Source organism: Miscanthus floridulus, chromosome 4 (genome assembly GCF_019320115.1).
Source record: "Miscanthus floridulus cultivar M001 chromosome 4, ASM1932011v1, whole genome shotgun sequence".
In the NCBI taxonomy this organism is placed as follows: domain Eukaryota; kingdom Viridiplantae; phylum Streptophyta; class Magnoliopsida; order Poales; family Poaceae; genus Miscanthus; species Miscanthus floridulus.
Window position 1 is genome coordinate 113,538,711 of NC_089583.1, and position 21,281 is coordinate 113,559,991.

Here is a 21,281-nt window from a genome sequence, read left to right on the forward strand (position 1 = left end):
CAAGCAGGTCAATGGCCAAGCCTATACGCCCTACGCGGCATGGAATGCATCAGAGATCACAAACAGGCTACGGTATGCATGGTCAAATTTATTTTTGATGACTTTCTCTACTAGATTAAATCCAGCAGATATAATAGTTTCTAGTAGATTACGATTTTCGCTAGATGCATAACGATCTGCTACTTACTAGTGGCCGAACTTGATCTGTGGTGATGTGATGGTCACTGCGACTAGGTAGCTAGCCACGGTGGTTCGCACAACGCTCACGACGAGCTTGGCACCGCATGGAGGCCTCTCCAAACCTGCCGTTCAACATGCTCCCTGAATCGAGCATTTGGTCAACGTGCTCACTGAATTGAGCATTGGTACAACCTACGTGCCATAATAAAGTCTTTAATCCAGCAGATTAATTTGCTTTATTTAAGCTTGCCTTTCTTCCACAGGCGCATCTCTTTTTTTTATTGCCTTGCTGCAGCTAACCATGTTTTTACACGCTCGTCGTGCACCACCCGCAGTTGGCCACGCTGCGACCAGAAACTGCGCAACTTCTTGCTCATCACGTACGAGCATTTTGGCAACCCTGTTGGTTCCATTTTCAGAGGATTGCGAAATGTTTTATTGATTACCATCTTGCCTCACATACATGCGAGTAATTTGGCACCCCTGCAGATTGGTCGCCGGTTAGACTTGTCTTGGACGTAGCATGCGTGATTAGACTTGCCTTGCATGCTACCTGATTGAGTCTTGTCTTGGACGTAGCATGTGTTTCCTTTAATGCTTACCTTTTTATGCGGCTCGGTTTGTCTCGAGTATGAGTAGGAACCAGGTGAATGTTGTGCTCTTATCTGCTAGTGACGATTGGTTGGACCGTGGATGAAATGCTCCTCAGCTTAATGATTTTGTTTTAAGGTTGTTGTCTTTCATGCTAGCGGAACAAGAAGTTTGACCTGCCGTCTTTTCGTTATTACCTAGATAAAGCAACATGTAGCTGCTGAGGCCTGCAGTCATCACGGCTGCCCTCCGGGGCTTATTTTGCACGACATAGATCAGAGACGATTTGCCTCCAGGCCCTTGCTATGTTGGTGCATTAGTGACTTAACGAGATTTTTTTTTCACCGAAAGGTGGCTGCTGAGCTCGTGTGACAGCACGCCTGCAAGGTGTTCACGCATGCGTTGGGCCAGCAGGGTTATCGGCTCATGGACGGCCCACAGATACTTGTCGGCCTTCCGCTGGCCTGTCGGCCAGCGGAAGGCCGACAAGTATCTGTGGGCCGTCCATGGGCCGATAACCCGACAGGCCTAAAATATCTACCACAGCCGTCTTCCTCCATCGCGCGCGCTCTCTCCCTCTCTCACCGCTGCTGTCTTCCTCCATCGCGCGCGCTCTCTCCCTCTCTCACCGCTGCGCCGTCGCCCGTCGCCGCCTGAAGATGGAGCGCCACCACCTGAGTCATCAACAAAGGGAGATGGAGTCCAGTCCGCAACAGTGGCACCACCACCGGAACGAGCAGCAGATGATGGGGTTGGAGAGCTACCGGAGTAGTCAGCAAATGCAGATGGAGATGGAGTCCAGTTCGCAACGATGGCTGCACCACAGGGGATGGATTCCAGTTTGCAACGGTGGCCGCAACACAGGAGCAACCAGCAGCAAATGGAGATGATGGAGCGGCACCACCGGAGTAACCAGCAGCAAATGGAGAGGGAGTCCAGGGCGATGCTATCTGGCGGTCTCGGCCTTGGCCTTGCATACGAAAGTGGAAACTCAGGCTTGCCGGACCTGATGACGGGACCATCACCACTGTTCGGTCCTAATCCTCCTGCAACGCTGGACTTCCTTGGGCTTGGCATCGGAGGGACCTTGATGCGTGGTTTGATTAGCATATTAAATGAAATTAAATATTTTGCAAAACACGGCGCTCAGTCAAAGTCAAGGCAGTTGTAAATAATTTCTATGGATCATTTGAAATTAGAATATTTTTTTTGAAACACATTTGAATGAATGTGTCATTACATACTGGAAGAAGAAAAAAACGCATGTTTGTCTTCTTTCAGCACCGCCTGTTTAGTTCATTATTATTTTCGCAATGTAAATATTCATTTGACTCCCAAGTCTTATTCATCAGCCCACGCCATGGTGGCCCCCATCTAGAATTTGTCCTCACATCTTTCATAGGTCATCGCAACATTTTGTTGTTTGGTTTCAAACAATTATATCTTCTAAACTGTTTATTTAATTAACCATCCGTTTCCACCATTATGTTTGTCTTGATTAAATCTAAAAGTTAAGACCCATGTTGACTATGTTTTGAATCTTAAAAAATAGTGACATGTTGGGCCCACATTTCATATGCCCACAAATCTTAGTATAAAAATATAGTCAATATTGGTCTTATTTTGTAGATAAAATCAATACAAACAATGTGGTGCAAACGAAATGAAAATTAGTTATGTGGTTTAGGAAATAATATGCCAAAACTACCATATATGCCCTGAAAGCTACATCTATATAAAGGGACTACATGTGTATCTATAATGTCTAATGAAGAGATGAGCTCCCCCCATATACTTTGTCTCCGTATGTTCTTGTGTGATGTTCTTGAGGATTGAGAGAGGAAGACAAGATCTATCTACAACTTCTACACGCCTCTTTCTTGGAATCGGGAATGGGGAGAACGGATGTGGCAATCCGTGAATAGGCCTATTCTTAACACGCCATCAGCAGCTCTTGGTGAGTCGTTCTTGATCGTTGTGTTTAGATCAAATTTGTTTTTGCCATGGCTAATGATGAATTGATCTTTTCATTTCCGCTCTCCAATTGATGCGTCGGCTGGTTCTTCCAACTGGCATCGCGCCATCCGCTGTGAGCGAATGGACGCAAGAGCGGCAGCGCAAAAAATCACCCACCGGCTGGACATCTACGAGAGAGGGCCGGGTCACATCATGCATGGATGCATGCGGATGCATTTTGCATCTTACCCATGTATGCTTCATGCTTGCAACCAGGGATGAAAACGGTACGGATATTTTCCGACCGTATTCGAAACTGAATCCGTTTAGAGGGGTTGAGATCTGTCCATATCCGAGTCCAGATATCCAACATCCGATACCGTATCCGTATCCGTATCCGTATTCGAATACTCAAATCGCATATTTATGATGTCGATATCCAATCGTATCCTATCCGACATAATTGACACTATCCGTATTCGAATCCGAATCCAGACAGAAATATGAAAACAAATATAATATCGACAATATCCGTCCGTATCCAATCCATTTTCATCCCTACTTGCAACGAACAAGACATGGACTTCAGCAACCTTGTCGTTGCCCACCTGTGCAACCTCGTCATCGACGTTATGCTGGGCAACGTGCTACGATCTCGGTCGGCCTCAACTTGTCGTCACACAAGCAGGTCAATGGCCAAGCCGGATTTAGGCCCATGTTTGACCTAATCTGAAAATTCTAAAGCATGCACAATCTATAGTCTCATATTGTTAATTTAAGGAGAGGTTGCCTTGCTTAAATATGGGAGTCTCATCTCTATGCAAAATAGGTGAAAATGAGAGAGAAGAAGACTGTTGCTACACGTACGCGCAGCTCGCGCGCATTTTCGCGTGAAAAATCGCGTGACTTGTGATTGAAACTGTCGTTTTAAACAGTAATAAGGTGTGTCAGTTTCTGCTGTTTGATTGCAGCATTTTCTGTCATTAAATTGAGCAGTTTTTACTGCTTGATGAAGGGAATTGATGCACTATGAAGGCCTATAAAACCAGGAGACGTCCTGGTTGAAGGGTACGGATTCACACGATCACCTTTCTACTCGCTGTGCTGAGATTCTCGCTGCTGCGCCTCGTCGACCTTTGAGTTCGGCGTGCACCGGATTGAAGAGAGCGGGATCTCCAAAACCACTGCCGCGAGACTCCTGCACGGGGCGGCAATCAGGTTTTTGGGCAGCGTCTACACGCGACCGCTTGGTGATCTGCAACATCTACTTCAACATGTTCGACTACGTTTTGCGCGGGATCATTGAGTAATTTCCTTGCGCAATCCTGTTCTAGTCAATATGTTGCCTGTTTACTTGTGTTATGTGCTTGCATCATTTTTTATCTATGAGTTTTTCCTCCAAACAAAATCTGGAATATATATTAGTCACTCATTTCCAACAGCCTATACGCCCTACGCGGCATGAAATGCATCAGAGATCACGAACAGGCTACGGTATGCATGGTCAAATGTTTTTGATGACTTTCTCTACTAGATTAAATCCAGCAGATATAATAGTTTCTAGTAGATTACGATTTTCGCTAGATGCATAATCAATCACACGATCTGCTACTTACTAGTGGCCGAACTTGATCTGTGGTGATGTGATGGTCACTGCGACTAGCTAGCTAGCCACGGTGGTTCGCACAACGCTCACGACGAGCTTGGCACCGCATCGAGGCCTCTCCAAACCTGCCGGTCAACATGCTCCCTGAATCGAGCATTTGGTCAACGTGCTCACTGAATTGAGCATGGTACAACCTACGTGCCATAATAAAGTCTTTAATCCAGCAGATTAATTTGCTTTATTTATGCTAGCCTTTCTTCCACAGGCGCATCTCTTTTTTTTACTGCCTTGTTGCAGCTAACCATGTTTTTACACGCTCGTCGTGCACCACCCGCAGTTGGCCACGCTGCGACCAGAAACAGCGCAACTTCCTGCTCATCACGTACGAGCATTTTGGCAACCCTGTTGGTTCCATTTTCAGAGAATTGCGAAATGTTTTATTGATTACCATCTTGCCTCACATACATTCGAGTAATTTGGCACCCCTGCAGATTGGTTGCCGGTTAGACTTGTCTTGCACGTAGCATGCGTGATTAGACTTGCCGTGCATGCTACCTGATTGAGTCTTGTCTTGGACGTAGCATGTGTTTCCTTTAATGCTTACATTTTTATGCGGCTCGGTTTGTCTCGAGTATGGGTAGGAACCAGGTGAATGTTGTGCTCTTATCTGCTAGTGACGATTGGTGATTGATGATTGGAGGAGAGCTGGACATGGGGTCTTCGGCACAGGTGCCTGCGCCATGGGAGGACGCCAAGAGGAACAGCGGCTGTAAGAGTAGCTGCCGGCCGCTGGATTGCCGATTTGTGACCTATCGGCAACTGGAGAGCCGACGTCCCTGAACAGCGCCCCCCGACAGGCAGGCTTATCGGCCGAACAAGAGGTTTGACCTGCCATCATTTCATGCTAGCTGAGACCTGCAGTCATCACGGCTGCCCTCCGGGGCTTATTTTGCACGACATAGATCAGAGACGATTTGCCTCCAGGCCCTTGCTATGTTTCGGCGCATTAGTGACTTAACGAGATTTTTTTTCACCGAAAGGTGGCTACTGAGCTCGTGTGACTGCACGCCTGCAAGGTGTTCACACATGCGTTGGCCCAGCGAATGCAGCCTCATTTGCACAAATTCATTCACACTCATTCACAAGCCATTAGCCAAACTCATTCACAATCACAAATATAACATTCTAAACTTATCACAGATTCTAAGTTGTAACTTCTAACCAAAAGCACCAAAGCAGACAAGACAATTAAGATAAATGAGTTGTTTGTGCAATGCTGCCTCGTTAAAAACCTTTCTAGGTAAAACTCACCCTTGTGAGAAACCCTAGAAAGGGAAAAAGAGTGCAGCATAGCTCTTAGTTAAGTCTTTCATCATTGTTCAAATGTCTCAGATGCAGATAACAAATCACTTTCAAGTCTCAAATCTCACACTCTCACAACTCTCCAGTCTCACACATACACTAAGTACCAACAGAAGCCACAACTAGGTCCTGAAGTAACCTGAAGAAAAAAACAATACATGAGACTTGTTGGTATATTAGACATCTCCAATTGGGATTCATTTGTAACTTCCCTCAAGGGGAACTAATACCTTGCATGGTATTTTTTTGCCAAACATGCTGATATAAGCTTACAACGCTAGTCTGGTCAACAAGATCTGAAGTCGGTGTGTTTGTTCCTTTCTCTCTTCTGCAGAACAAACATCAGGTGTCATCCTAATTGAGGTTTGTTTCAAACCAACATTTTGTGACTTTAAGCTGATATATAATACATTCCCCTAGGCGACATGAAGTTGCTATAAAAATACCAAAAGAATTAATATTCTGAGATTTTTTTCCTAATTAGTGTGAAAGCACAATACTTCTTCCCGATCAAGAACATTGTCTATCCTTTCTTGGACTAGTGAAGCCCCGAAGTGCATATCAGGACACAGAATTAGAAGTACCCATAGTCACTGAAATGATAGTGAGCATCATAGAGGGGAACCATTGTATTGTATATAGGAAAGTAAGCCAAATGATATGGGGTTCACTCATAAAGGATAATATAATTAAAGTGGTAGCTATGTAGCATGACTACTCTATGCGACAATATATTGGCTAGTAGCTCTGTATATGTCACATCCCACCTACTTATTAAGATTTACTTGCCAACTACGAGAAGATGGAAAGCAGGTAAACAAGTTAGAATCTCAAATCTTATTGGTCATAGTAGTTATCCTAGGCTTGGCCACATGGATCTTGACGACTACATATATTTCTTACATGTATCTTTTACCTACGAAAATTGCGCTATCAGTTGAGAGTTTATCCCAGAAGGATATCGGTCATTGTTGCTCTTGCGAAAGCGGCATTTTTTTTTGCTTAATTCAATGACTTTGCAGTAAAATAATATTTCTTAGATAAATGAAAATTCTTGGTCTTATCTGTTCTATTTAAAAGCTTCTCTTCATGCTGAACAATGAATTGATCCAAGCCATGCTTTATAGAACATGAAATATGTTGCAATAAATAGAATGACTCAATTTTTACTATATAGCATGAGTAATTGCGTCAAAATTTTGGGCAATAAAGTAAAGAGCTGGACTATGATATAACTCTGCATCCAAAATTTCTGCTTGGTAACCACGGCTAAATGCCATATTTTTTCTATCATACTTATGCACACCAATCCTAACACGCCGGAAAGCGCAATACCACCATTAGTTGTCTTTTCTCATGTATATGACCTAGAAGGTCAATATACATAATGGATAGATTGATCATTAATTATACAACAATGGGTGGGCATTAGCCCCTGAAGAATTGTTATAGTAAATAATGAGTTATATCAGTAACTACAGGTGTTAAGTACAGAAGGCGAAGTAGTATGGAGTTCTTGGTTACTCCTTTGATGGTGAAAGTGTTGTAGATCTCTAGGAAGTGTTGGAGATAAGCACTAGCATCTTCATGTGCCTTTCCACAAAATTGGCTCGCTTGCACCATGTTGATGAGAGACGGCTTGAGCTCGAATCCATTGTCTCCCACATTGACTGTGGGCCCAGTCCAGATGTTGGCAGTGGTTGGAGCAGAGAATTCATGGAGAGTCCTGTCAGCCATGGCTTCAAATTCTGGTGTTAAGCTTCGCCTTATATAGTTGTCTTCTGACTCTAAAGCAAAAAAAATTTGAGTTTAGCCTTAGTTGTGCTTATGGATCATCAACATAGTTTGTCAAAATGTCAAAACCGGTCATACATTACCCTGCATAAAATATGAAAGTAGACAAAACAAGGGTAATCTTGCTTGAGCAGGGGTATATGGTTTATCTCGATCATATCAATAAGTATAAGTTTATCAATACTTTCTTTGTGTAGCTACCTTCCCCGACAACGGTGCCAGAAATACTTATTGGTATTTATTAACTTGTCACTTGTTTTAATAGCCACCTATTATAAACCTATATCTCTTGACATTATTTTACTAGGTTGTCATCCCTAGTGATGATGCCAGAGATACTTGTTGGTACTACCTAGCATTACTATTAGAACAACTCTAATTAGTTCTTTATTAATTTATGTGACTAGAAAGAATATATATGAATGAAAATGGATCTACAAGCGCACAGATAATATACCATTGTAGCACTTCACTCGGGAGTATTTCAGGTATTGTTATTTATATTTTTACCACAGGGAAGGTCTAGCACGAACAAGTATTGATAACTTATACTATTGATGGAGAACTAAACCATAACCAATATTCTACTCATAACAGGGGTAAGTCATAGGATAACATATATATATATGATAAGTATTGATCAGTGATAATGATAAATCACTCAGAGTACTCCTTTCTATGGCATTAGCATGGTCAGATAGAATATTAGAGGAATAATTCCTAAGTCATTCTTAATTATAAGTGAAAGCATACATTGATTAGTGCAATTACACCTAATAGTCATTGCTAAGATCATCTTCATATCTACACATAAGGGATATTACTAAGGGAGATTAAGAACAGAGCTTGTCCCCCTTCGTAACCAGATCCTACGTGCTACCTACATCGGGGAGTGGACTACAAAGGACTCAACGGGAGTGTCACGTCCGCGATCTACCGCATGACCTGGAATATAGGGTGTATCCACAGGTAAATAAGGTATAAGCACCACGCTTACACAATGTCGACCACCCACCCATGGATCCTTAGGGTGAGCGCTATACGAACATATGCATGAATATGATGATAATCCAACTATACTAGGTATATAATCAAAGTAGACGATGAACATTATAACGTAGAACATGAATAAGATGAATACTAATATTGTCATAACAATTGTAGCAAGCATATAAAAGTAATGGAGATACAAAAGAGAGATGGGGTATAAAGATTATATCGAACCACGCTCTTGACACGATCGAGAATCCAAGTGAATCCTGCTTGCCTCCCTCTAGACCTAGCCTAACTAGCTATGCCCTAGAATATGTTGGAGCTCTGAGGATGATTAGGGTTTCTGTCTTCTCAAATGACTTGATGCCTTCAGGGGGGATAGGGGCTGATATATATAGGTCAAAGCGTCCAACATGAGCCCTTGGATCAAACTAACTTAAGGAACGACATAGATGCAACCTAGGATGCGATGGAGAACCACCATTGTAATTTGGAGGCTGACAGGTGGGCCTAGGGGCCGGGCGCCTATAGGTAGGGCCAGGGTAGCCTCTACCTCTCTGCCTTGGCGTGGTGTCCTCTAGAACCTTCTAGTGCCCTTTTCGTGGTGGATAAGCGTAATTAAATCTGACATGTAGGTCCACCTTGACGGTTTTCTAGATAAAACCTGCATAAATCATAGATTCACCAAAACTCGTGGAATTTATTAGTTTAAACCCATAAACCTTTGTTGGTGATCTCAATTGTGCCATTATACATGTTTTATTGACGGTTTATAATGGTTGTTAACTACTATCAGCAAACTCTCCCAAGCTTAACCTTTGCTAGTACCTTAGCAAAGCTAAACTCAACAAAATGGATCAGGAGTTGCTATAATGCTTTCACTCCTCAAAAGTACACATGCGTTCAAACAAGAATTCTCTTCTGGATTAAAATAAACCAATCTGACTTTCAAACTTACCCATATTGCCTTCAACTATGGGGCTCCTTAGCGTTCACTTGGGTCTTGAGCAATTGAAAGACAGAATAATCAAGTCAAGCACTATGTCTCAAGTTCTTTGCTCAACCATTATTCTGGAGTTTTTATAAGTTTTCAAAATAAAACTCAGAGCTTCCATTGTATGACACTCTCAAGTCTCTCAATATATGTGGTATTTGTGGATCCTCACCAAGGCAATAATAATGTTATGCCTTTTTCCTCCTACAACTAAGGCTTATGTGGAGCCCATAGGAGTGGAAAAAGCATACTTACAATACATATATTGTAAAGTCAAACCTCAGATCCAAAGAGAGTTAAGTCATACAATCAAATCAAGATGTGCATGTGTGTGGATGTATATGGTGGCTAACATAATTCTACTTTGCTCCTTGAAAACATATCTCTCTTTTAAAACTTGGAAACAACTTTGCAAGAAAACATGGGCTATCTTATTCTTCTCTTCTCTTTTTTCAGGCGGGAATCGGAGTACCTATTGTTTTATATAAGTCAAACAATGGTCCATTTTTTTCAATACTTTTTTCTTCTTTTCATGAATAACTTTTGCATAGCCTCATGCTTCTTTTGATTACAACAAAACTTTTGAGAGATAGCAACAAGAATTTGGAACATTTATTTGGTGGATATCCTATAGGGTATATTTTTTGTGTTCACTCCTAGTGTAAGAGTAAAATATTTTTAGGTGGATCTAGATGGAATGGCATGTTGTTGCGCCTACCCCTAGTGTAGGAGTAGTGCATAAGTAGGTGGTGTGTACATGATCTTGATTTTAAGAGCATGACAAACCTCTTATAAGGGTCAACAAAGCTTGACTAAACTTAATACAATGCAAGCAGCATATATGTGAAAGTTTTCATAATCTAAATATCATATATGGCTCTGGTAGGAATTCAAGCTTTGTCATACAAGAAACTCATCATGTCGAATTTTTATGTTTTTTTTCAAAAGATAAATCTCTGGAACTCTAGTATCATTAGGAACAAGATAAACAACAGCTTAGACCTTCTCACATCATATCCGTCAATTACCTAGACTTAGATCAAGCATATGCTACCCACGAGTTTCAAGTTCAGAGTAAATTCTTATATCAAAACAGTCGTATCTAAAACTCTGGAGAATTCAAGGCTGAAAACTAGGTACTTGAAAAGAATTACAATAGAATAACTATTCATCATTTCCATTTTAAGAGATTATCTTCAGAGTCCTTTTTATTCAGCTCTTAAAAACAGAAAACTAGACACACACTTTTATTTTATTTTCTCACTTTTTTAGATCACACCTTACTAATATATATATATATATATATATATATATATATATATATATATATATATGTTAGACAAAGATAAATTTTTATTTTGCTTTTAGTAATGCATCTCTTTTTTTAACAAATGTAGAGCAAACTTAAGGATAACAAAAGGGAAGAAATACTTAGCTAGATACATGGGGGATGCTCCTTCCCTAAGCTGGATGTTGTCGTGGTCGAATGTTGAAAGTTAAGTGATCCTTCTCAGAGCATGTTTGCCAGCGGTTGGCCTTCACCTATCTGGAAATTGATTCGAGAAGATGTACTTTGGGTGGAGTGAGATGAAGATGATCGGGTGAACTTGCTCTTGATCATATGTTCCATCCTCATGGTGAGGGTTTTGATTTTTAAGTCCTCTGGACAGAACTTGACTGGAGAGAAATCCTTCATTCCTTGGGTGCATCATCTAGTCTCAGCGGTGGAGGCCCAGATGGCTGCACATCTAGTGATGGTGGCTCTGATGATGATGTCATCTTTTCTTTCCACACCTGCCTAGACTGTGGACTTGTCTTAGGCGGAGTAGGTTCATCTTTCATAGGCGCTTTAGGTTCTTCATCTTTCCATTCATTCCATCGGGGTTGGTTCCTTTGACATTGGGATGATCGACGTCTCCTCCTGGAGCGGCTCTTCTTGGGCTATTCATAAGTAGTATAACTATTGAAATAACAACGTACCTTTTCTCCAGGGAATTGGAAGTGGACTTGTCCAGATCCGATGTAGATGATCACGTTGGTGGTGTTGAGAAACGGTCTTCCAAGGATGATGGGTGTATCGTCTTCTTCTTCTCCCATGTCTAGGACCATGAAATCGGTAGGGGCATAGTGATCTTGTATTATTACCATAACGTCCCTCGCTATTCCCTCAGGGAATCGGATTGATTGGTCTGCCATCTACAACTGCATATATGTAGGGAACAAAGGTTCATTACTGAATAAATATTCATACATTACCTTGGACATTATATTGACACCCGATCCAATGTCGTAGAAGGTCTTGTGGAAGATTCTTTTTCCAATGGTACACTCGATCGTCGGTACGCCTGGATCATCCTTCTTAGCAAGGAATGATGAAGCGAGGAGGTGGTCATACTCAGACCGGAGTGTGTTGATCATGTTGACCATTTCTTCTTATGGCTGACTAGTCTTGTTTTTCCTCCTTTGGTTGTTCTTCTTTTTGGTCACTGTTGTCTCTTTGGGTAGGTATGCCTTTTGTGGATGATTAGGAGATTGCAAGATGTGTTTCTTGAAAGAGAACTTCTCCTTTTTATCCTTGATAGTGAAACAGATCTAGACACTGTACGCATAGATGATGGTTTTTGCGGTGCTCAAGAAAGGTCGGCCTAGGATGATGGGTGCCATTTCATCTCCACCTGTTTCCAAAACCACAAAGTTTACGAGAACATATGATTGTCCCACTCGGATGATGGCAACTTCAAGAACTCCCTTGGGGTAGCAGAGTGACTGATCTGCAAGTTACAAATGCATATTTGGGTACAACAAAGTATCTCTATTAATTTTATCATAAATTAACTTAGGCATGATGTTGACACTTGTTCCAAAGTCACAGACAGCTTCCTAGAAGAGGTGAGGTCCAATGGCTATAGGGATGACAGGTCTCCTTGGATCACCTTTCTTGTCGGGTAGGGTGTAATCTATCCACCTTCCCTCTTATGGTTACGTGTAGTAGAAAGCTACATTGTGAATATCAACAAGATTTGCAGTTTCTAAATCTTCTAGCTGCCCCAGAATCTTATATTTGTCGGACGGAGGAACAGCAGCCGCCAGCTGAGCTACTTGTGATTCTATCATTTTATTAAAGCTATGCTGGTTATTAATGGTAGAAGCAAAGCTATCCATTCTGTTACTTATGTTTTCTAGAATTTTATCATCGGTAGCTGCCTTCTTAGATAATCCTTCCATAAGTCTAGATTGGCCAGCAATTAATTCTCTCGAGGGTGGTTGATTAAAGTTATTATAATTATTCCTTAAGGGTTACCTTGGTAGTTTGGCCTCTGTTGTTGGTTCCATCCTTGATTCTATTGAGGATGATAGTAGTTTGTTGTTGACAAAGTTCACATCCTCTTGGGTTTTAGGATAGCTGTTCCCTAAATGCCTAGTGTTGCCACATACTTCACACGTCATGTGGGAATCATGAATGTGCATAACTTCTTGCTTCTCATTAGCTCAGTCTTCTAGCTTCTTCATTAGTAGGTCCATCTTGGCAGATAGCATTTCTACCTCCTTGAGTTGATGCATACCTCCACCTCTCTTGTGGGTCTGAACACATTCTTCATTCTAGCCTTGGTTGAAGTCCATCTTCTCCACAAGAGTGGTCGCAGCTGGAAGTGTAAGTGACAAGAATGCACCTCCAACAGCAGCATCCATGGTCTCACGGTTACTGTTGGTCAACCCATGGTAGAACGTCTGCATGAGTAGCCAATTCTCCATTCCATGATAAGGACATTCTGATATATAGTCTTGAAAGCGTTCCCATGCCTCAGGGACAGATTCATCATGTTGCTGCTGAAAACTTGAAATTCTTCCACGCAAAGCATTGGTCTTACCTGTGGGAAAGAACTTTGCTAGGAAGGCAGTGGAACAGTTATCCCATGTAGTGTTTCTATCTTTGTTGGCGTAGAACCACTGCTTTGCCTTCCCCAAGAGTGAGAGTGGGAAGAGGCAAAGTAGTATGGCATCCTTGGTTACTCCCTTGATGGCGAAAGTGTTGCAAATCTCTAGGAAGTGTTGGAGATGAGCACTAGCATCTTCATGTGCCTTTCCACAAAATTGGCTCGCTTGCACCATGTTGATGAGAGACGGCTTGAGCTCGAATCCATTGTCTCCCACATTGACTGTGGGTCTAGTCTAGATGTTGGTAGTGGTTGGAGCAAAGAATTCACGGAGAGTCCTGTCAACCATGGCTTCAAATTCTGGTGTTAAGCTTCGCCTTATATTGTTGTCTTTTGACTTTAAAGCTGAAACTTTTTTAGTTTAGCCTTAGTCCTCTTAAGTAGTGCTTATGGATCATCAACATAGTTTGTCGGAAGGTCAAAACCGGTCATACATTACCCTGCATAAGATATGAAAGTAGACAAAACAAGGGTAATCCTGCTTGAGCAGGGGTATATGGTTTATCTCGATCATATCAATAAGTATAAGTTTATCAATACTTCATTTGCCTAGCTACCTTCCCGGTAACGGTGCCAGAAATGCTTATTGGTATTTATTAACTTATCACTTGTTTTAATAGCCACCTATTATAAACCTATATCTCCTAACATTACTTTACTAGGTTGTCATCCCTAGTGATGATGCTAGAGACACTTGTTGGTACTACCTAGCATTACTATTAGAATAACTCTAAGTAGTTCTTTATTAATTTATGTGACTAGAAAGAATATATATGAATAAAAAGGGACCTGCAAGCACACAGATAATATACCATTGTAGCATTTCACCTGGGAGTATTCCAGGTATCATTATTTATATTTTTACCATGGAGAAGGTCTAGCATGGATAAGTATTGATAACTTATACTATTGATGGAGAAGTAAACCATAACTAATATTCTACTCATAATAGGGATAAGTCATAGGATAAAATATATATATGATAAGTATTGATCAGTGATAATGATAAATCACTCATAGTACTCCTTTCTATGGCATTAGCATGGTCAGGTAGAATATTAGAGGAATAATTCCTAAGTCATTCTTAATTATAAGTCAAAGCATACATTGAGTAGTGTAATTACACCTAATAGTCATTGCTAAGATCATCTTCATATCTACACATAAGGGATATTACTAAGGGAGATTAAGAACAGAGCTTGTCCCCCTTCGTAACCAGATCCTATGTGCTACCTACATTGGGGAGTGGACTACAAAGGACTCAACGGGAGTGTCACGTCTGCGATCTACCGCATGACCTGGAATATAGGGTGTATCCGCAGGTAAACAACGTATAAGCACCACGCTTACACAATGTCGACCACCCACCCATGGATCCTTAGGGTGAGCGCTATATGAACATATGCATGAATATGATGATAATCCAACTATACTAGGTATATAATCAAAGTAGACGATGAACATTATAACATAGAACATGGATAAGATGAATACTAATATTGTCATAACAATTGTAGCAAGCATATAAAAGTAATGGAGATACAAAAGAGAGAGGTGTATAAAGATTATACCGAACCATGCTCTTGACACGATCAAGAATCCAAGCGAATCCTGCTTGCCTCCCTCTAGACCTAGCCTAACTAGCTATGCTCTAGAATATGCTGGAGCTCTGAGGATGATTAGGGTTTCTGTCTTCTCAAATGACTTGATGCCTTCAGGGGGGACAAGGGCTGATATATATTGGCCAAAGAGTCCAATGTGAGCCCTTGGATCAAACTGACTTAAGAAACGGCGTAGATGCAACCTAGGAGGCGATGGAGAACCAACATTGCAACGCAGAGGCTGATAGGTGGGCCTAGATGTCGGGCAACCTACAGGTGGGGCCAGGGCAGCCTCTGCCTCTCTGCCTCGGCGTGGTGTCCTCTAGAACCTTCTAGTGTCCTTTTCACAGTGGATAAGCGCAATTAAATCTGACCTATAGGTCTACCTTGACGGCTTTTTGGATAAAACCTGTAGAAATCACAGATTCACCAAAACTCATGGAATTTATTAGTTTAAACCTCTAAACCTTTGTTGGTGATCTTAATTGTGCCCTTATATATGTTTTGTTGATGGTTTATAATGGTTGTTAACTACCGTCAATAATGGTGAAAAGCGATGGTTCAAAAGGTCCTAATAGAGACCAATTTTGACATAAGTTTTACAAAATAAGTTTCGCTATATAATGAATCTGGCTAATGGCATGAATCAAAATATGCAGTTATGGGATTCTGAAAATCCATATAGAGTGACATTGAAATCTCATACCAATACTGTCTTTAAGAGATGATCTCTCCATAAATATAACAACTCCCTGAAGGATTTTCTTTGAAGGAATATATGGTTATAAGTCTGAATGCACCAAAATACGTGAATTCTTTGGAAGGAATAAAGACCCATATAAGACCTGAGAGATAAGAATGAAAAGAGGAACCGGAAGGAATAAGGACATGCGCATTTCATGAGCTTTTACTAAGAGTGTATATATACTTGTGATATAATGTGCTCTCCACCTGAAGTTTTGGAATAATTGAAGTATCCTCTGGAAACCGATATGATATATTTTGGTGTTACTAGTAATGCTTTCCCCATTACGCTAGAAATACAGACTTGTGATGTCTTACTATGTATTAAAGATAAAGATTCTCGAAGAATATGGAATCAATCCCAGAAGGAGTCACCGCTATTATGAATAGAGAAAATTATAATGACTGATCATATCTTGAAGATGCATGTCATTGCAACTTTGGAGTGCACAAATATGCATCTCGATGTATGCATGATATAATATAATAAATTCCGCTCAGCATTATTCTCTATTCTCAATGTTCTTGAAGAATAGCGAGACAAACGTCATGAAGACTAAATGTTGTGAAAATCTTGTAATCTCACTTGCACTATCCATGTCTATGTTTATTTCTAAATAATGGTTAATGCCATGAGAATGATTGACTTCACCGAATGTTGTCATCAGGGGGAGTATTTACAGGACATTAATTGTCATTCACGAGACTTTGAAAGTCTCAAACAATGTCTAGAAGGTGTTATTCTAGTGGTGACTTTCTAACCTTTATTGGAGGCTCTATCGTGACACCATTTATGAAAATGGGTTTATTGTTTACGTGCACTTCATATTTTTACCTCACGAGTTCCAGAAGTAAGATGGGGTTAAGATTATGAAATGATCCTTATAATGTATGCGATATACTTGTTAAGTCTCTATGTGCATACGCTTTCTGTAGAAAGCGTTCTTGGCATAGCGGGACAGTTCTGCAAGGTTCAGGGGGAGAACTTTCCTAGAATATTAACCCTTGATTAGAATTCTAGAGAATTCAAAATGATATGATCTAGAATGTCACAATTTGTCCTGAAGACATATGTTGTACTCTTTTTTGCTTGATGAGTTTTTCTGAAGTTTCTCGTGTAAGGTTTTTAATGAGGCAACAATGTGCAAATGCATTAAGTGACAATATTGTACTCTTTCTCCATATTTTTTCTCATTGGGTTTTTTTGGAGTTTTAATGAAGCATATATTTGTCATGGTATTCGTCCAAGGAGTGTTAAGAATTCCTTAATTAGAGGATTGATGGGCTCATACCATATATGCCTTGAAGCCTACCATATATGTCCATATCATATGCCGAGGCTACCATATATATCCTAAAGGCTACATCTATATAAAGGCACTACATGTGTACCTATAATGACTAATGAAGAGATGAGCTCCCCTCATGTACTTTGTCTCCGAATGTTTTTGTGTGATATTCTTGAGGATTGATAGAGAGAGATGGGATCTATCTATAACTTCTACGTGCCTCTTTCTTGAGATCGGGAATGGGGATGTGACAATCCGTGAATAGGCCGATTCTTTAAAAAAAAAGCGCTGAGGCCGAGAGCGGCCAGACGTTGCAGGTTCCCAGCGCTTTACCAGCCCGCTAGCGCTTAGGAGATCCGCCACGCGATGAGACGTTTTCGTAGCCCAACCCAGCGCTGCTAGTATCCTTGCACTTTCTTTACCTGCTGCTGCGCGCGGGACGCGGTCCCTGTGGGCTGGACTTCGATCCATGCGGCCCCGTGCACTTGTACCATTTGGAAATCTAGAATCGTGGCCGTCGTCCGGCGGCAGAAGAAGGATCACACCACTGACCACACGAATTCACCCTCTCTCCCAGCCTCATGCACGATGCACGTCTCCCTGCACGGCGTTCCTAGACCCACGCGTCTCCGAGGCCGAGGCCGAACGCGTCCCCCACGCGTCCCTGCAGGTCGCACGGCAGGTTCGGGTGGATTCCGCGCGGCCGGCCGTCAAAATAGAGCCTGCCTGCCAAGTGCCGCAAATACCCGTCCGCGTTTCGCATTTCAGTTTGCTGCAGCGTTTCATTATCAGAGATCTGATGCGGTGTCTCGAGTGGACGCACGAGTGACGGGCACGCGCGCCGATCAGCTGCCACTTGCTACGGCAGGTGAGAGTTGCGGCGGCGTCTGCGTCACGCCCTACATACACCACGTTGACGTTCGCCCTTGTGCCTTGTTGCTCATGCTGGGAAACAGATGACGCTGCTGAGTCTCGAGTCCAGGAAAATGATATCTATGCATGTATGCTAAAAAAAATGACATCTATGTCTGATGGGTTGATGGCCCCTGCTGTGTTAAGAACAGTGCAAACTTCACATGATATGAGGTAGGCTCGCTGATTCACAAAGGAACCGAGAATAATACAAGGTGAAGCTACTGCTCATGGCAAGAAGCAAAAAAGTTCTCTAAGTCCAAAGATGCTATACCTGAACCAGTTTAGTCGAAATTCAAATCCTTATAGAGGATGAGAATCGGAGAAGGGAGAGTGAGAACACACTGTAAGCACAGAAGGCCGAGGGAATCGAGGTTAAAACACACTGTAAGCACAGAAGAAAACTAAAGCTACACTGACAGACAGCGACAAAACAGCTGGGGAGTACTGTAGCAAAAACGGCAAGACAGAAAAGGCCAGCAGACTGAGAGAAACCTTACCTGCTACATTCCTCACCTACGTGTGGACTAGTGATCTCAACATCCTCCGTATCTTTAATTTTGAGAATGCTGTTTCAGTACACTGCTCCGTAAGTTCTAGTTTCCTTTTGCACTGATGCATCGCCTTATCAAAAAAAATTGGATTCAGATGGACTGATGAGGACAGGGCAAATGCGGCAAACCAGATTACCGTCTGCAGAGAGTTGACCAATTTAGCTTTCACTTTCGCCTCATCATCACTATTAAATCCTTGTATTCTGCTCCCTCCATTCCAAACTATAAATTGTTCAGGACTTTTTTTTTACATACGTAGTTTTTGCTATGCGCTTAGATATATATTATGTCCAGATACATAGTAAAAGTTATGTATTAAAAAAAGCTAGAATGACTTGTTACAATCTGGAAGGAAAGACTGGAGTAGATGATTTGACCAACCACTGGCCCTTATAGTAATGACAAACTCTCTGATGTAACTGACGTCATGGTTCAACAAATAGTACACGTCGGAATAAAAATGCGGCCATGTTTTTTTAGAGGAACTATGCAAGGCAGGCTTGCGCCGACTTGAACAATTGTACTCTGCAAGGTTTCAAACAGGATTTAGGAGAGGGGGTGAGGAGATTAAACAAGAAGTCAGTGTATATACATATTAACTTACCAATGCCTGGTGTCAGCTGTTTCAGGACGCTATACAAATGACTTAGTACTTGATGATGTACATTCTAGATCCTATCACTTCCTGTACGAAAAATCTAAACCATGTAGGCTGTCAAGCCAATGCTGTAAGGCTGTTGTCTTAATCAAGCAATAAATCAGGTGGGGATCCCCCCACCCCGGCACCCCCCCATCCCCCGTTCAAACCCTAAAAAAAATATCAAGATGTTGTGGAATGGTAGTCATATGCAGATATAGTATCCACCTACTCCTGCATAGTATATACCGGGGATAGCAGGTTTGTCTTTCTGGGCATGTGGAACAGTCCAGGATGCTTTATGTTTGCAGTTTGCAAGGAATTCGGATAGCTGAACCTTGTAATACAAAAAAAATTGATGAAATTTGCTCACTTCAGAATGAATCAACTTTTGTTCTTACATCTTAATCATATCAATACAAAAACTCATATAATCAGAGTAGCATGGTTGACCACCTTCTATTGAAAAGGTTTATACCTGTCTTGTTTTTTTTTCTCTCAAACAAGCAGTAGAGCTGCATATCATTATATCTCTTTCAAGTACTACAATGCTTATTCACTGTCTCTGAAACACATAAGTCACCAACTGATAACACATCATCACGAACTACAATTTGTCAGGAAAGAAATACTATTCGATGTTCAGATTCTAGTCGAGCCGAACGGACAGATCACAACTTGTATGTACATCCATTCTCTCAGTGATGTCCTAATAATGTTCAAAGACGATAGTTCATTCTAGAAATGACGCATGGTGGATTTAAGGAAGGGATATTCTAATATTCCTATGCTGCTAGGTCATCATACGTGTCTCTAGTTATTAGTTTAATACCCTGATTAGTTAGTAATAGTGTTGGTTAGGCTGCCTTTACATGCCAGAGCTCACACATTACTATAGAGGCACCGCACGTGAAAATACAGCCCAATTGATCCTGTATGACACGTCATGTTTGGAATGGAATTGCAATATTTGAGATCCAGAAACTTCACATGGATTTTCAATAATTTATTTTTCTGAACAGTTGTGGAGACTTGTGGTATCATAACAATTAACAATAAGGAATTTGAAATTTTTTCTTGTGTTTATACTGAGCCTGTTTTGCCCCTCTTGAAGTGATACGTATAAATGATAAAATGAGGAACGCATGTGGTGCCATATGACCATCCAATTTGCTGATTTAAGCACCAAATAAATGAGGAATAGCACTGCGATGTTTCTTGTGTAAGTTTACTTCCAATTTACTTCTTTTTGTTTACACCATAAGCAACTGGTGGATAGCTAGGCATCAGCTTTGGTACCAATTGGCCGAGTAAAACTGCACTGGGGTGGAGTTCGATAGGCCAACACCTTGGCAACTTGTAGCAATTGAATAAGAGAAACCACTGAAGGTTCCGGAAGATTGAAGTTCTTGAAATGTTATACTAAGAACCTATGATGGGTATGTAACACTGTGCTATTTGTTAATGTGGCATCATTATATTAGAAATGGTATTGTAGCATGGATTGCACTCGACAAGGACAGCTGATCGATGTCAGTAAGCCAATCCATCTATTACTACTTAAATACAACTAAAGAAACTGTCTTTTAGTAACAGGTGTGGCATCAAAACTTGTCTCGAGCAGTAGTATCTAGTGTTTCAGAGTGTAGGATAGGATCATAGAAAGCTGGTGGCTTGCAGTGAGGCATTTCAATTACACACGGCAATATAAACGACACACTACCATTCGTAGTGTTTGCTCTTTGGTAAGCACGTTACTGTCACTATCTTCTCAGTTCTCACAACGAGAGTAAGAGTCTGAATAAACTGTGAAACTGTGGAAGAAAGCAACTTCTGTCTTGCCGTTGTAATTTGGCTGCCTACAATCATTAAATCTCAAACAACTATGACTAAGACTACTAGTTTCTGGTTTTTTTATAGGACTAGTTGATCTCATGATCCTTCCCTTAATGGGGAATAATTCCCTTTTGTAAAACTGCAAACTTTTGTTTGCTACTGATCAAGGCTCAAACTGCATGATTCCCTTGGTGTGCATGCCTTTGGTTGTATTCATGTACAATGTACATGAATACAAAGGATGATCAACTAAAGTATGTAAAATAATTTTCCATACCTGAGCAATTGTCGAGTCCT

The 21,281-nt window shown here is 41.3% G+C and overlaps 1 non-coding gene across 1 annotated transcript; it reads left to right on the forward strand.

Moving 5' to 3' along the window:
- The first annotated feature begins 13,227 nt into the window (after positions 1-13,227).
- LOC136553021 (small nucleolar RNA R71) lies at positions 13,228-13,334 on the forward strand. Its single transcript, XR_010782928.1, has one exon. It is a non-coding gene; the product is annotated as a small nucleolar RNA R71 (small nucleolar RNA).
- Positions 13,335-21,281: the final 7,947 nt, after the last annotated feature.